This window comes from Equus asinus, chromosome 7 (genome assembly GCF_041296235.1).
Source record: "Equus asinus isolate D_3611 breed Donkey chromosome 7, EquAss-T2T_v2, whole genome shotgun sequence".
Classification (NCBI taxonomy): Eukaryota; Metazoa; Chordata; class Mammalia; order Perissodactyla; family Equidae; genus Equus; species Equus asinus.
The window spans coordinates 89,189,090-89,204,814 of record NC_091796.1 but is presented as its reverse complement, the minus strand read 5'-3'; the positions used below and the strand labels follow the sequence as shown (position 1 = coordinate 89,204,814).

Below are 15,725 nucleotides of genomic sequence, written 5' to 3'. Positions count from 1 at the left end.
TCTCTCATGAGCCTGGAAGAATGAGATTTCTTGCAATATGTTTCAATGATCTGTAGTGGTGAATGACTATTGCCCTCCAAGGTCCTAAGTATTTGAATGCACTGGATGAGCAAGCTTAATCATAAAGCAGGTCTGTGGCTCTAAACTACTAAACAGCCTTTTTGCTTCTGAAGAGACATGGAAACATAAGGTATATAGAATAGATTCAACTACTTCCTTGGCCTGACAACCTAGAAGATTAAAGAGCGGAGAGAGATACCATCAACATAGCTTCCTCTCAGAGCTGTTAAAGTTGAAGAGAAAGAAAGAGATGAGAAAGTAAGAGCTTCCCCACTAGGGTATGGGAGTTGGAATCATGGTTTGGGAGTCTCTGTCATGCTGGGGGAGTAAGGCTTCCAAGGATTTGAATAATTGGAGGGGATATCAAGGAGGCAAGAAAAGTTCTGGAGCTGTAGATAAGCAAAGAAAAGAAAAATTCCAACACAGCTGCCAGGTAAAGCCCCCAATATGTCTATATCCAAGACAATATGAGCTGGATGGAGAAATTATCTGCGCTTCCATCTCTCCTCACTCCCCCTCCCTGGCCCTCTCATACTATAGAAATGGCTTAAAGCTCTTTCCTTTCTTTCCTTCTTTCTTCCCTCCTTCCTTCCTTCAGTATGCACTCTCCTCCTTCCATTGATCAAGACCAATATCCAATTAGCTGTAAGTTCTCTGATACAGCTTCATTCTTTCATTCAACAAGCAGGCATTGAGAAACTAAAATGTGCCTGACTCTGTTCTAGGTACACAGAATAAAGAAATAAATAAAACAAGGGGCCTTCCCTCTGAAGGAGGGCTATCTAAACTTAGGGAGTCAAGGAAGGCTTTCTGGAGGAGGCGACACAAACCAGTGTCTTAAAGGAGGAGCAGAAGTTAGCCAGGCACAGAGGGCACGTGTGCAAAGGCCCCGAGGTAGAAAACAGTACCTGGCAGTGTGTAGACAGATAGTGGCATTTGCTAGTTGAACCCGACACAGAGTTTTCTTACTGCTTATTTTCAATAAATTTTGCCCCAAAGAAAAAAGTAATAAAAGGGAAATCAATAACTAAGAGTTGCATTTTTATGAACTTATATTGTAATTGATTCACTAAATTACTACTTAATCAGCTTCATTTACTTCCTTAATGAACAATTAATTCTTTCATTTATGGAATAAGGCCTATGCACACACAAGCTGGAGCCCCCTTCTCAAAGCAACCATAATAATAGTGAAAATTCAAAGTGGCCTACAAATGTCTCAGGAAAAGCTAGCCAGAAGGTGGAAGAGATGACTACGGACCTGAAACAAGCAAAGTGAGTTCCTCCCAGTTCAAAAATATCTTTGCCATACATATTACCAATTAGAGATTCAACTATATTAACACATTTCCCTTTTTAAAAGCAGAGGATGAAGTAAATAATGTAACACTATAAACCATTCATTCCTTAGTAAGTGTTTTCCTTATTTCAATCAATAGAGGCACCATTCTCTAAGTCAACTAAGCTTTTAGAATTATCTTTAATTCCTGTCTCATTTCATCTTTGATTATGTTAGATGCCAAGCTTTGGATTACCACACAGGGCTCTCTGTGGAAAACAAGAGACTGACCCTGGTTGATTGAAGCAACACCAAGGATAAAAAAGGGTTTATTTTAAGGACACTAGGTAGCTCACTCTGGAAGACAGTGTAGACTGGCTGTTCCTTTCTCAACTTATTTCTTCATTGCCCTCTTCGGTGATAGAGGTCGGACACTCCAAATACTCACTAAATATTCATTTCCCCCCTTTCCATGTAGCTAGTAGGCCATATTACTCAGCTCTGGCCAACAAGATGGAAGCTTAAGTCTGCTAGGGCTTCCAGGAAAGCTTTGGCTCCCCTGGTAAAACAGAAAGATATAACCGGTACTGACCTGTCTCCCCTTCCTCCAGTCTTGAACAGAGATTGCAGTTGAAGGGAAAGAGCAAGAAGCCATCAGAGAGCCTTGATACCATCAACCTGTTGGAACAATTGTCAGTAGCTACTTAACCCCAGACTTTTTATTTTATGGGTGGAAAAATCCCCAGTGGCTTAAGTCACTACTAGTTGTGTTTTCTGTCATTGCGGCTGAAAGAATGTCTGACACATTTCCGGACTCATTGGGAGAGCACAAGTCCAAGCAGCTAGCACCACTGTCCAAAAGCACACCACAGAACTGGTCTAGCAAGGACCATCAATCTACTAGATGTTACTCTTTATCCTGCTGCCGTTTCTGCACCAGAATTGAATCTGTCTGCAACCACTATCATCAATATCACCTCTGTGTTAGGCTCATGACCTTGCCACATCATATGCTATTTCTGCTACTATGACTCTAGATTCAAAGTGCAGGTGGTTACAACTAGTTGGTGGCACCTGGGTCCCATGCATGTCTTAGCTGCAAGTGAAGCTAACAAGGTGAGTATCTGGCGTTTTCAACTGTTTTGAATTAAAAGGTGAGAATTCCCCCATACATAGGAAAAAGACTCATATGTTGGGCCAAAAGAAATTTGCACCTCACCTTGCCAATCCTGTGACCTCGCTAGATCATACCTTACCCACTATTATGGACTGAATATTTACATCTCCCAAAAATTCGTATGTTGAAATTCTAAACCCCAATGTGTTGGTATTAAGAGGTGGGAGGTAATGAGACCATGAAGGTGAAACACTCCTGAATGGGATTACTGCCATTATAAATGAGACCCCGGAGAGCTCTTTTACCCCAAGAAGATGCCTATAAACCACCTATAAACCAGGAAGCAGGCCTTCACCAAGGCATGGAATCTGCTGGCAGCTTTATCTTGGACTTCCCAGGTTCCAAAACTTTGAGAAATTCACATATATTGTTTAAGCAACCCAGTCTATGATATTTTATTATAGTACCCCAAATGGACTAACATATCCACTAATCTCCAGCCACTGCATAAAAACTCACTTTAATCATTTGGAGTAGAAATATCTCTGGAATCTTAAATTCTAATACAGCCCCCTTGTCCTGGCAGTAACCTCAGCACCTTACTTCTACTTCCTGTTCTTGTAGGGAAAATAATAGACAGACTGAAGATATGTTAAAGATGTCAAATTGACAGAATTTGAGGATAATTAGATGTGAGTCATACAAAGAGATGAATCAAGAATAATCCCCAAATTTTTGGCATAGGCAACAACAGGGAAGGAGTTAGCATCGCTCACTGAGGGAGTTAAGAATGAGTAGAGGACTTGAAAAGCAAAAATCACCATATCAGTTTGGGGACATGCTGGGTTTCAGGTGCCTGTGGGCCAGAAGTAGCCATCCAGTAAAGAGCTGGGTATGGGTCTGGGGAATAATATCGGGACTAGAAGTATGGATCTGGGAGTCATCAACTTATAGTCGATAACTGAAGTCATGAAACCACTTTGTCCACCTACATTTCCTACCTCAATAAAAAAGACTTAAGGAACCCAACATCTTCCACTCAGCCAAAGCTTCCTCTTCCCTCATAAGATACAACCAACCACCAAAAACCAACCACACCAGTCATTAAGAGCTACCCCCTTAAAACCTGTCCCTTCTCCATCTCCACCTCTGCTGCCTTCATTCAGCTCACACCATCTTTCACCTAGAATTAATCTCTGAACTAATCTCCAACCTGTCTACCATCACACACACACACACACACACACACACACACACACACACACGGCTGTGGCAAGAGTAGCCTTTCTCAAACACAAATATGACTATGTTAATCTTCTGATTAAAAACTGCTAACAGCTTCCCATTACCTAAAAGATAAAAGTCCCAGCCCCATTTAGACAGGCAGGGCTTTCTAGAATCAGATCCCTCTCTGTATCTCCAGCCCCATTTCCCATTGCCTAGAGCTTCTACAATATGCTAATCTTCGTGGAGAATGTGCCTGTCAGAGACTTGACTGCATCTCACATAAATTTTCTTAATAAGGACACTGGATTTTAACCAATAAACAATATATTACTTATCAGAAAGGGAGAATCTCTTCTCAAACCTAGAGTATGAAAATGTTGGGTCCAGTTTGAAAAACTGTCATTTGAATTCATATTAATACAGCACTTAGGAAGGCAATTTAGAAAGAGTTAGTGTGTTTCTTTTAAATATGCAAACGTGCTCAAAATCATTTAGGAAAGAACTTAGTGGTCCTAATAGCAAGATCTTCATGACATCCTCGGATTTCCCTTATTATCCATTTCCCAGGTCTAGTGATAAGCCCAGGGACAACTGCTTCTTTTCATTCCTGTTTGTACAACTTTTCCTCTGCTCAGCAAGGGCTCTATACAATTGGTTCATAAGTGCAGAGATCTATAAAGAATCTTTCTCCAAAGATCAGGAGCCAGCGGTCAGCCTAAACCAACTCATTCTCTGAGAGACAATGGGAAGTGGAAAGCTAAGCATTTGAACTGGAGGCTATGAGAAAAGAATGCAGAGGTTAAGCCACTTGAATCAAAGACTTGGGTCTCCTATCAGCCAGGGCAGCTTGTTCTGATGATGCTGCAGAGAAACACCAACCCCAGAGTTATTTTGTAGACTGTATTGAAACTCCTTGCTGCCCTGAAAGCTAAAGCCAATGCAAGAAATGTTGATTGAACGTTGTGCTGCTACTGTGAAATATGAGATTGTCTCTGTCCTCAAAGATCTGATCATAACAATAATAATAGTAGTAGTATTGTTTAATTGTTAACATGTATTGGGCACTTGCCATTGGGCAGGTTAAAATATTTAATCCTTGCAGCAATCCTGTGAGATAGATTCTCTCATCACCCCTGTTTGCAGATAGAGAAACTGAGGCTGGGTTTAATAACTTGCCCAACGTCCCAAGAATGGTCAATGGCAGCACTTAAAATTTCCTTCAAGAGATGAATTAAAAATTATAAAGATTCTAAAATGGTTTCAATTAATAACAAATGTCTTTGGATATAATTGAATGAGCAAAATCGTAAAGTACAAAATTGCTCTAGGAAGCGAGAGAAGAGGCTACTTCAGTATAGCGTAGTAAGGTGGCTATGACTTGAGATCATGTTTACTTTCTGTGAATTGGAGCACAGGAAACTTCTAGACCATTATACTTAAGATGGCATTTTATACACTGGACTACAATTCACCCACATCCAAGGTTGAGATTCTAAACAAAACTTTTCTTCCCCAGGGACATAAAGCACTAAATAGAAAATTTCCAAATAGCACCAAGAGCATGGCAGCGAGGATGAGAAACTAGGATACAAAATCTCTGATGATTTTTTTTAAACCGACTATTGTGGTAAACGATGTCTAATTGAATTGAGAAAATCATTCATTAATTCACGAAATATGTATCCAGTTCCTAATACATAGCAAAGTCTGTGCGGGCACTTGGGGAAACATGGGGGGAAAATATACAGGTTACTTACAAAGAGTTAAAGAACCTATATTCATATCATATTTCTACATGTATATAACCATAGCTTTTTACCTTCATGGGTAATTTTGAAACTTAGCCAGGTTGTTAACCCAAAAAGTTGTACAAAAACCAATAGAGAAAAGTGGTACCAAAGGGCAAATGCCTGGCCAGCATCATTGACAGAAATCTCCAGATTCCTGGAACAGCAGGTTGAGAAATGTTACCAGAGACAGAGAACCAAAGAATATTCCTCCTGCTAAGGCCATGGGCTGATTTCATCTTAAATATAATGCATTGGTTGCATATATATATATATATTCACGCATATACATCCACCATTATTATCCTCTTTCTCAAATTAGAAAGCTCTCAGAACCAGACAAAGTGAGATCACTGCCTCTAGCTTGACTAATTTCTGGAAAGCTTAGTTCTCAGCACGTCAGTAAAACTGGTTGCTGCATTTCTAATTAGCATCTCTGAAATTGCCTGTTATAATTCCAAACTTTCCCTGGTCTTAAAAGACAAGACCTCTGTGAATGGAGTATGAGGCCATCTTTCATGTTATGTTCCTAATTACACACCTACCAAAGGTTAAGCTAAGTGTTTTGTTTTCCTATAAAGTATTATATTGCTGTTTCATAATGAGGAAAGACTCAAGGCAAAAATCAGTGTCTACAACAAAAAGCTGCTTGGTGTGGAGAGCTGTTATTTTTTTCTTAATTGTGGGTTTGTTTTGTGTGTGTATGTATAACTGATTCTGTTTGCATTTTTACCCTCTCCCTGTGTGAGGCATTTCTGGGAGATAATGATTGAATAAGGTTAGAGGTCCTCAACTTCTCCAGCTGTTAAACATTTGCCAGAAGCAGCTCTTGTGTGCAATTCTTTTTGTTACTGCTTATTGTTTAAGGCTGTTTCCTTTGAAAAATGTCTCTCTCTCACCTTAGGAAAGCGGAGCCCCTTAGGACAGAAGTGGGGCCTGGTGCACGACTTTCTTTTGGAATCGAGATGGCCTGAAGAAGTTGACTTAGAGACATGTCGCTCAGAAACAAAGGCGAATCCTCAGTGGGGTATTTAACTTTAAAATGAGATTTGGACCAGTTTTTACAAGTGAGTACTAGCAAGCTTAGCAGCTATAAGAGACCATCTAATAGCACTCAGTCCTCAGGTAATTTCCTACCCATGTATCCTCACACATTCCCAAAGCGTAGGGCCAGGCCACTGACCACTGCTGCATTGGCAAAGTGTGCCAACAAGTAAGACGCTCTCCTCTCCCCAAGTCCACAGGGCGACTTTTCGTGAATGTCCGCTTTGGAAGATGCTGTGATGCCTCTGACTGTTAGGGCTCCAGAGAGGTGGGCATCAAGTTGGCTTGTGGCACATTTGGAGCAAAGTAGCAGGCACATTGGAGATGCACAATAATTATCTAATGCAGGGGTCAGCAAACTCTTTCTATAAAGGGCCAAATAGCAAATATTTCAGGCTAGCGGACCATATAGTCTTGTTGCAACTACTCAACTATTCTGCTACTCTGCATTGTAGCCCAAAAGCAGCCATAAGCAATGTATGATGAATGCATGGCCCAGTTCGGCCCACAGGCCAGACTGTGCCCATCCCTGACTCATTGAATGAAGAAATTATCTGAGAATTCACTTCTCTATATAAATGACTATTTCAGATAAATGAAACTCTCTTCCTTAAGTCCATAAAGGTTTTGCTTTATTATTGTTTTAACTAGTTTAATTGAGATCTTTCATAAAGTATATTTATATACTGGCTTACTTTTCTAAAAAAGTACATTCAGAACATAACTTTTGGGGGCCGGCCCCGTGGCGCAGCGGTTAAGTTCGCGCGTTCCGCTTCTCGGGTGGCCCGAGGATCGCTGGTTCAGATCCCTGGTGCGGACACGGCACCACTTGGCAAAAGCCATTCTGTGGTAGGCGTCCCACGTATAACGTAGAGGAAGATGGGCATGGATGTTAGCTCAGGACCAGTCTTCCTCAGCAAAAAAAGGAGGATTGGCAGTAGTTAGCTCAGGGCTAATCTTCTTCAAAATAATAAAAATAAAAATAAATAACTTTTTCCCCACATGACTCAGGGTCGTGTTCTCCAGTGCTGCAATTCACTAACGCCTTCTGAGAGTTTGGCTGCATTGGGCTATTTAACCCAACTCCAGAAAGCCCCAAATCTTTTCTGTTTTCAGTCATTGCATCCACTTGTGATTTTTCTGTCTTCTTCCTGTCTAATGGGCTTTGAGCACTTTCTTTTCCATTCTGCCAGTGTACCCTTTAGGGAGATGACATGCACTTTTCAGAACATAAGTCTAAGGAATATCCAGGGCCCAACTCAGGCTCCAGTATTCTCCATTTCTTCTTTCCACAGAGTCCCAAGATGCAACCAGCTCCTTACTCCATATCCTGCCTTACCAATGTTATGCATTTATGGTTCTTTCCTTCCCTTGATCTTGGAGTTGGTCAAAGAGTAAGGCACAGCTTCCCCAGCACCCCTCCTCCTTCTTAAAATGCTCCAAGGACCCAGGCACTTTAAGGCTTTTATTGCAATTTAAAAGAGATATGGAACAGTAAAAATAGCAAATCTAAGGATGTTACAAAGATTCACGAATACATAGATAATTCTTACAATTGCAGCCCCTAATCCAATGTTTCTGATTCCCTTGCTGAAATGCTACCCGGAAGTCCCCATTGGACTTGTGGTTTCTGTTTCATTCTTGAAATTAGAGATTACCAACCATGACCACTTCTGCAATTCAAAGGTGAAGAGCACGTCGAACTCACCCTTCAAGAAGGCTCTTACTTCATTCTTTCCAGTTATGCCTAGCCAGAATCTCAGTGTTAGTGATGATAACGGTGGTGATTTTGATAATGGTAGTAACTAATATTTATTAAACTAACACTTATTCCTTTGTACTAGACATTATGCTAAACACTTCATATGCATTTCTTCATTTAATGCTAACAATCCCAAGAAATAGGTATTACACCAATTTAAACCTAGACAAATTAAGTAATTTGCTCATGGTTACATAGTAAGAGTCAACACTCAACTCCAGACCATCCAATTATATTACATAATAGTCAGGGTTAGTGTTCTGCTGGAGCAACAAAAGCAGCAAGATATCAGCAGTTTAATACAAAAAAGTTTCTCACTCATACAAAGTCCAGTATGAGCTATGGGGATTCTTCAGGGAATCTGTCCTCCACATGGCAGCTCAGCAATCTGGGCACCTCCATCTCAACGCATGCCTTCATAATCACCATAGTAGGAGAAGAATGCTGAAGTGTATCATCCCAGCAATAAAATGCTTTAGCTCATACACAACCCACATCACTGCAGATTCCAATCTATTGGTCAGAACAAGCCTCATGGCCGCACATATTTGCCATAGAGATGGAGAAATTTAATCCCCTCATATGCCCAGAGGGAGAGGAGATTCAGGTATGGATGAGCACGCAACGTTACTACCACAGTCTATATTTGGTTCACTCTTCTTCCACACTTTGAAAAAACCAAATCCAACCCCAGGGGGAAAACTGAAAGTCCCGGCCAATCATAGCATTGAGCTCAAAGTCCAGGACACTGCTAGCCTTTAGTAGTCTCTTCACTCGCAGGAAAAGAGGGACAACAGTGGTCTTTACATCAGGTACCGACACATAACTCCTCCTGGACCAGATACCTGGGAACTAAAAAAGTTAAATTGAACCAACCACCACTCCATCTTCCCATCACTGCCATCACCACAGACACACACTTAACACACAATGGTGGAATACAGACCAGATAACCTCAGTAATCACTCCCGTTTAGAAAGAAGAATCGTCAACCCAGTTTGAAGGCATGGAGAAATAACCTCCACCTCTTGACAGAAGAATCTACAATGTCATCCAGTAAAGATACGGATGCAAGAAAGGAAGAATCTGTGACCATTGATACAATCTACCATACCGGGTGTATTAGTTTTCTATCGCTGCTGTAACAAATTACCACAGACTTGGTGGTTTGAGACAACATGAGCTTATCCTATAGTTCTGTAGTTCAAAAGTCTGACACAGGTCTCACAGGGCTAAAATCAACATGTAAACAAGCTGCATTCCTTTCTGGAGTCTCTAGTGGAGGACCTATTTCCTAGTCTTGTCCAGCTTCTAGAGGCTGCCTGAATCCCTTGGCTTGTGGCCCCCTTCCTCCATCTTCAAAGCATCTATCTCACCATTCTTCCGTCATCACACCTCTGTCTGGCCACAGTCAGAAATCTTTAAGAACTCACCATTAGATTGGGATTACCCAGATAATCTCCACATATCAAGGTCCATAACTTTAATCACATCTGCAAAATCGCTTCTGCCACATAGGGTAACATATGCACAGCTTCTGAGGAATATGGTGTGGACATCTTTGTGGGGTCATTGTTCTGTTGAACACACTTAGGAACTCACACTGTAAAAGTTCCATCACATTATGATGCCGTTATGTCAAGACAAGGCTTCAGAGTTTATCAAATCAAAAGGGAGCTAGATTAATCAGCTTGGGTTGCCATAACAGAATACCATAGAGTGGGTGGCTGAAACAACAGAAATTTGTTTTCTCACAGCCCTGAAGGCTAGCAGTCTCAGATCAGGGTACCAACAGGTCAGGTTCTAGTGAATGCTCTTTTCCTGATGTGCAGACGCTTGCCTTCTCACTGTGTCCTCACACGGCAGAGAGAGACAGAGACAGAGAGATCTCTTCTTCTTCTTATAAGGCCACAGTCCTATCAGATCAGGACCCTACCCTTATGACCTCTTTTAACTATAATTACCTCTTAAAGATCCTGTCTCCAGACAGTGCCACACTGATGCTTAAGGCTTCAACATATGAACTGGGGGAAGGGGGCCACGATTCAGTCCATAGCAGGAGCTTTCACCTGGAAGTGACCAGTGCTCCTATTTCTCTGGGCAAAGCAAATCATATGGCCATGGCTGGATTTGAGGAGGATGGGAAACATATTTCTCCCATATTCGTGGAAGGAGAGGAGAAGTGGAAATATCAGCAAGCATCAGTAATGTCTACCCAGAACCATTGGAGGGTTTCAAGCAGGATTGTGACATAATCAGATATGTGTAAAAGGAAGATCCCCCTGGATTTGTTGTAAAGGATGGGTTAGAGGGATCCTTGTAATCGAGAAGACTGCTTGGAGGCTCTTGATGTAATCTAGATGGAGGAAAAGGTCAAAATAGGGCTGTGGCAGTAAGAATGGAAGGAAGTCGTGCATAGCAAATTATTTAGAATATGCCAGCAATGAGTTTCTTCTGCAAAATGAATAGTCAAGAAATACGAGTTATACATGGTTATCCAAAATTATCAGGAACTGTGCTTTTAGTTACAAATGAGTTTCAGATAACCATAGCTTAATTCTTTGATTTGAAAATGTATTTATTTTAATTGTTTGGGGATAAAAATCTGTCGAAGCTCTTACAGAGCATACTGAGATGGTTTCGGATGCTGTCAAGCTGTCATTATGAATATCAGTTTGTGTACTGAGCTTTAAACAGAAAGGCCCTCAGGTGCTTTCCCCGACACTTTTCTCCTTTTCCTGTATTTTCCATATTCTCGCTTCACCAAAAGGTGATTGAGGAAGGTAAGCTGTCATCAGCACAAGGAAATTGAGAAAAGTGAATCCCTGAGAACTGTAAACTCAAAATGAACCAATGAGATTCATAAGCAGATTTTGAAAATCAAATTGAACCTGCCCTATTTGTAAGAGAAAGCTACAGCCTAAATACGTTCAAGAAAGGAATGCCCTAACAGAGTGCAAGTTATTGGCATGGATGTTAGAAAAAGGAGTCAAAGAGCAGGAATGTCAGTCTACCACCAACTCTGTCCCGGAGCAAAGAGTGTGATCTGTCCAGAGATATGAGTATTCTGGTCCACTTGGTAGTATAGGAATCTTCATAAATTAACATTTATCATTGTGATTTATACATTAGTCTCATGTGAGTTTGATTATAGTGAGTTGCTAAGAGATTGATTCTTATTGTGCTGAAAATTCTGCTTTGAGTCTATGTAGATATCTCAGTTTAGGTTCTCCAAAAAGCAAAGCCTGAGGCAAGAACTTGGTGTAAGTAATCCCGGGAAACATAAATAAGAAAATGGGAAAAGTGAGAAAAAGACGGAGTAGAAGCCAACATAAGGGTACGTTATTGAGGTCACCGCTCTTAAGTACACTGGGACCTTCTGAGAACTATCTAGAAAAAGTCCTAAAATTCCCCGCCTGAAGGACAAGAGGCTGGAGCATTGATCTATTGGCTCTTGGCCCCCACTGGTTGGAGGTTGTTCCCATGAGTGTTAAATACACACACACATACACACACACACACACACACACTTCCCAGCTGTACCTGTGTATGCCGAGTGGGCTCCTAGGTACTAGGACAGAAAGTGGAAACACACGGTTTATGCTTCAAGCAGAACACTCTTAGCATGAGAGAAGCTGAGCTCACATAGAGTCATCCTGAGCAAAGACAGTTGAAATCAAAGGTGGTCTGATGGGGATGTGACACAAGACACCAGGGGTGTCTGTGCACCGGGCAAGGAGCCAACCCTGAATTTACCCAGCACAGCCCTGCCTTAGCAGCCCCCTGTTGACTTCTCTATCTCATCGCACCCTAACTAAATCATTAAGGTACCCTTTGCTCCCCAACAACAACTTCAACACATAGCCACGAGGCCATTTCCTCTTCTTTCTCAAAGTACCATATTTAATCTGGAATCTAGAAGTTTCCTTTTCCGTCGTAAAAATTGGCACTAGACTTATGAAGTTGTCAAGATGATGTTAAGTTGTTTTTGTGCCATAGAAACAAGTCTGCCAAAGAAGCTGAACACCACCAAATAAGCCAACCCTTGGATTTAATTAAGTAAACATTTTTTAAGAAATCTTCTAAACCACTTTCTCTTTGAGTGGGAAAAAACCAACAGGTTAGGGGCATGAGAGTAAAAAATAAGATAAAAGAAGATCTTTAGGAAAGAGTGTGCAGAAGCATTGAGGACCCGTGTGGGAGGCCGGATTTGGTTCCCTGCTGAGGTCAACACGGTGACAGTTGCTGGAGACTCGTGGTTATAGGTGGACCTGGGCAGCCGGGCTCTGCTCCCCCATCCGTCCCTCCCATGGACTGATATGTGCTCCTGTTAACATGGACTCAGAAATAAGGCAAATAAGAGCTCAAATTCCACTTTCATCACCTGTTTCCTATATGATCTTGGGCAAGTTAATTTCTTAAACCTCAGAAGTCCTCATCAGTAAAATACAGCTGGTAATTTCTAATCTGCAGGACTACTGTGAGAATTAATGTGAAAAGTATAGGTAAAGCAATTTGGACAGTATCAGAAAGATTGAAAGTGCTTAATAAATGGTAACTAGGGCTGTTATGGTGATGAAAATGCCAAGCCATAGAGGCGCCCTGGAAAAACCTAACGTGAGTTCTAGCACAGAGTCGGTGCTCATAAATACTGGTTCCCCTTTCAGTTGTGTTTCATAGGAGCTAAGAGCTTTACCAAAACTGTGCGAAGTAAGGCATGGTTCGTTCTTCTGAAATAAATATAGATCATGGGTAGCTCCAGGGGTGTTTTAAATTCTCCAGGAAATTTACAGTGAATGAGACAAATTGTTTCCATGACAAGGTCATGTTTAAGACCAAAGACAAAATGATGGCCTTCGCATCAACTGTTCTTCCCTTTCAAGGCCAGCCATGCACCAACACCCCCACTCTCCCTCTCTTACTCCCCCCAACATGTAAACAAGCCTCTTTTCTGTGATCCCCCATCCCTCCTCACGTGCTTTTGACCTGCTAGACCTGACCTCGTCTCCCTGGTCTGAGATTCTTCATCCCTACCCCAGTTCCAGCCCCATTTCTGACTCTTCTGAATACGAAAACTCTCTAGATTCCTCTATTCACTTCTTTAGATTTCAGATACTTCTGGAGTTCATTTGTTCATCATTCACCCATTTCACAAATATCTATGGAGAGCCTCTATGGACCCCACAATGTGCACTGTATGCACTGGCATACAGTGGAAAACAAAATTGACAAGTCCCCTATCCTCAGGTATTTTCTAGTGTAGTGTGTAATAAATAAGTGAACAAATTAATACATAATATCAGGTGCCCCACATTTTCTCAGTTGAGAAACTCATTCCTGACTCTCAGCCTACAGAACATACAATAGCAGGACTCTCCCTTGGACCCTAGGATGCAGACCCATATTTATGCCATTCTTGTCATTCACATCATGGACCACTTTTAAGACTTCATGGACCTTCTGTGAAGGTCATAGTCCAAGTGTATCGAAATTTTACTCACTAATGGAACAAAATTTGAGGAAGGGGGTATGGAAATTTATTTTCAAAGTCTATCACAAGTGTAACAATAGCCTCATTTTCCCTAAAAAGGAATTACCAGCAATTACAATAGTCCACTGAAGATTCCACAGATGGCTACTAATCATCCAATGTCTACTGGGATGTTTTATCCATGACATTGGATGATTTTCTATTCTTTGCCATGGTTAGAGGGAAGCTCCTAGGATACAGAAAAGCTTGATGAGAGAAACAAGGGAAGAGGTCCATTACATGAAATCATGGCTTATAGCATCCCCCACAACACACAGTCCAGTTAATCTGAGGCTTCCTTCATGGGTTACGCTCACACCTTTTAAATGTTGTTATATTTCCCTGTTGCTTCCACTGCCAATGTTCCATTGCACCTCTCAACCCCAGACTGTCCACTATTCTGCAGTCCAACTGTTAACTAACTTGATGGGCACTTCCCTGATGGCTCTCTCCAGGGAAAGGAATGAAAACTCCTTCCTAGTCTAGCAGCCATTTTAATTTATAGGCCCCAAACTCAGCAAATGCTAAAAAGGTGCTTACAAAATGTATTTGGCATGGCTCAACTGGAGAACTACACGGACACCTGACCTCTGCTCCCTCCTCCAGTGGCATTCTGGGAGGATAGACAAACCACACCTGTGAGCAGCCACATTGTGATGAAATAGAGAGCTGGCCAGGAACACTGCATTGATCATAACTGACCATACATATTCTTCATCTGTCAGGTTGAATATGTTTATTTGTTTCTGTAAGACAGAGATGTTAGGACTGTTACTTTAATTTTAAGCAACTGCAAGGTGGAATCAGCCCACATGGACTAGACCACAGAACCTGGGCTTCCTTCCTTAGCAGACAACCAGTTCCCAAACCATAAATCTAAAGGTGAACCTCAACTCTTTATTCATCCCCTATGTCCAGTTAGTGCCCAAATCCTCTTGACTCTATTTCTCAATGTCTTCCATGCTCTTCATCCCCACTGACGCTTCCTTACCTCAAGGCCATTTCATTTTCCACCTGGACCATTGCCATAGTGTCCTAAATAATCCTCTTGCTGCTAGGCTCATTCTTAGTCTCTGACTCTCCAGTATTTTCTCCACATTGTCACCAGAGCAACCTTTCTAAAATGCAAAATTTATCTTATTACTGCTCCTCTTAAAGGAATTTGGTGACTCTTCAATACTTACAAAATAAAGATTGAATTTTAATCCATCAAACAAGCCTATGATCTCACCCCTGACCATTTATCTGACCCTCTGGGAAGACCACGTGCAAGAACTACTTGAGATTCCAAACACACTCCCATGTGTCTATTCTTCCAGCCTGAACTGGCCTCCCTCCCAAACCCCATCTCTTCTCTGCAGGGCAAACAGCTTACTCATCATTCGCCATTAGACAATAATCTTTAGGGCAAGGGCCTTGTGTAATTTTTCCCTATCCCAGCTCTTTGTTTGGCATGTAGTAACCACTGAGTAAGTAGTATGTGCTGAAAGAATTGATGAGTAAGTGAAAAGAACTAATCAAATGTCTCATGGCACTAGAGACACGTGTGAGCTAAAATATCTTCCTTCTCATTACTACTATCACATATTATTTAGATTCTTATGACTGCAACTGAATCATAACCACAGTCCCTGGTTGGAGCTGTCAGAGCTTCTGCAGCTGACACAGAGAGTTATCAGGAGAACTTCACTCTTAATGAAAGGTGATATTCTTGAAGATGGAGACTAGTGCCCATTTAAAGGTTCAAAGTTTGCCAGAGAGGCCCACTTTATCAGGGTGAGAAGGGACTGTGGCACAGGGTGCCTAGGAAGAAAAGGATGGGAGCTCCTCATCCTACTTTCCTGCAGCAAAGAAGACCTCAACAGCTCTTTCATGTGAAAGAGGACTGAGGAAAGACAGGAGCCCTGGGGCCCTCCTGG

General features: G+C 41.6%; 1 long non-coding RNA gene across 2 annotated transcripts in view; it reads left to right on the top strand.

Annotated features, from left to right (window-relative positions):
- LOC139045719 (uncharacterized) overlaps window positions 1-15,725 on the top strand; it is a 127,923-nt gene that overhangs the window by 94,249 nt on the left and 17,949 nt on the right. For both annotated transcript variants that reach the window (XR_011504720.1, XR_011504719.1), the window contains one exon: window positions 6,375-6,537. This is a non-coding gene — a long non-coding RNA (uncharacterized lncRNA). The remainder of the gene's footprint in view (window positions 1-6,374; window positions 6,538-15,725) is intronic.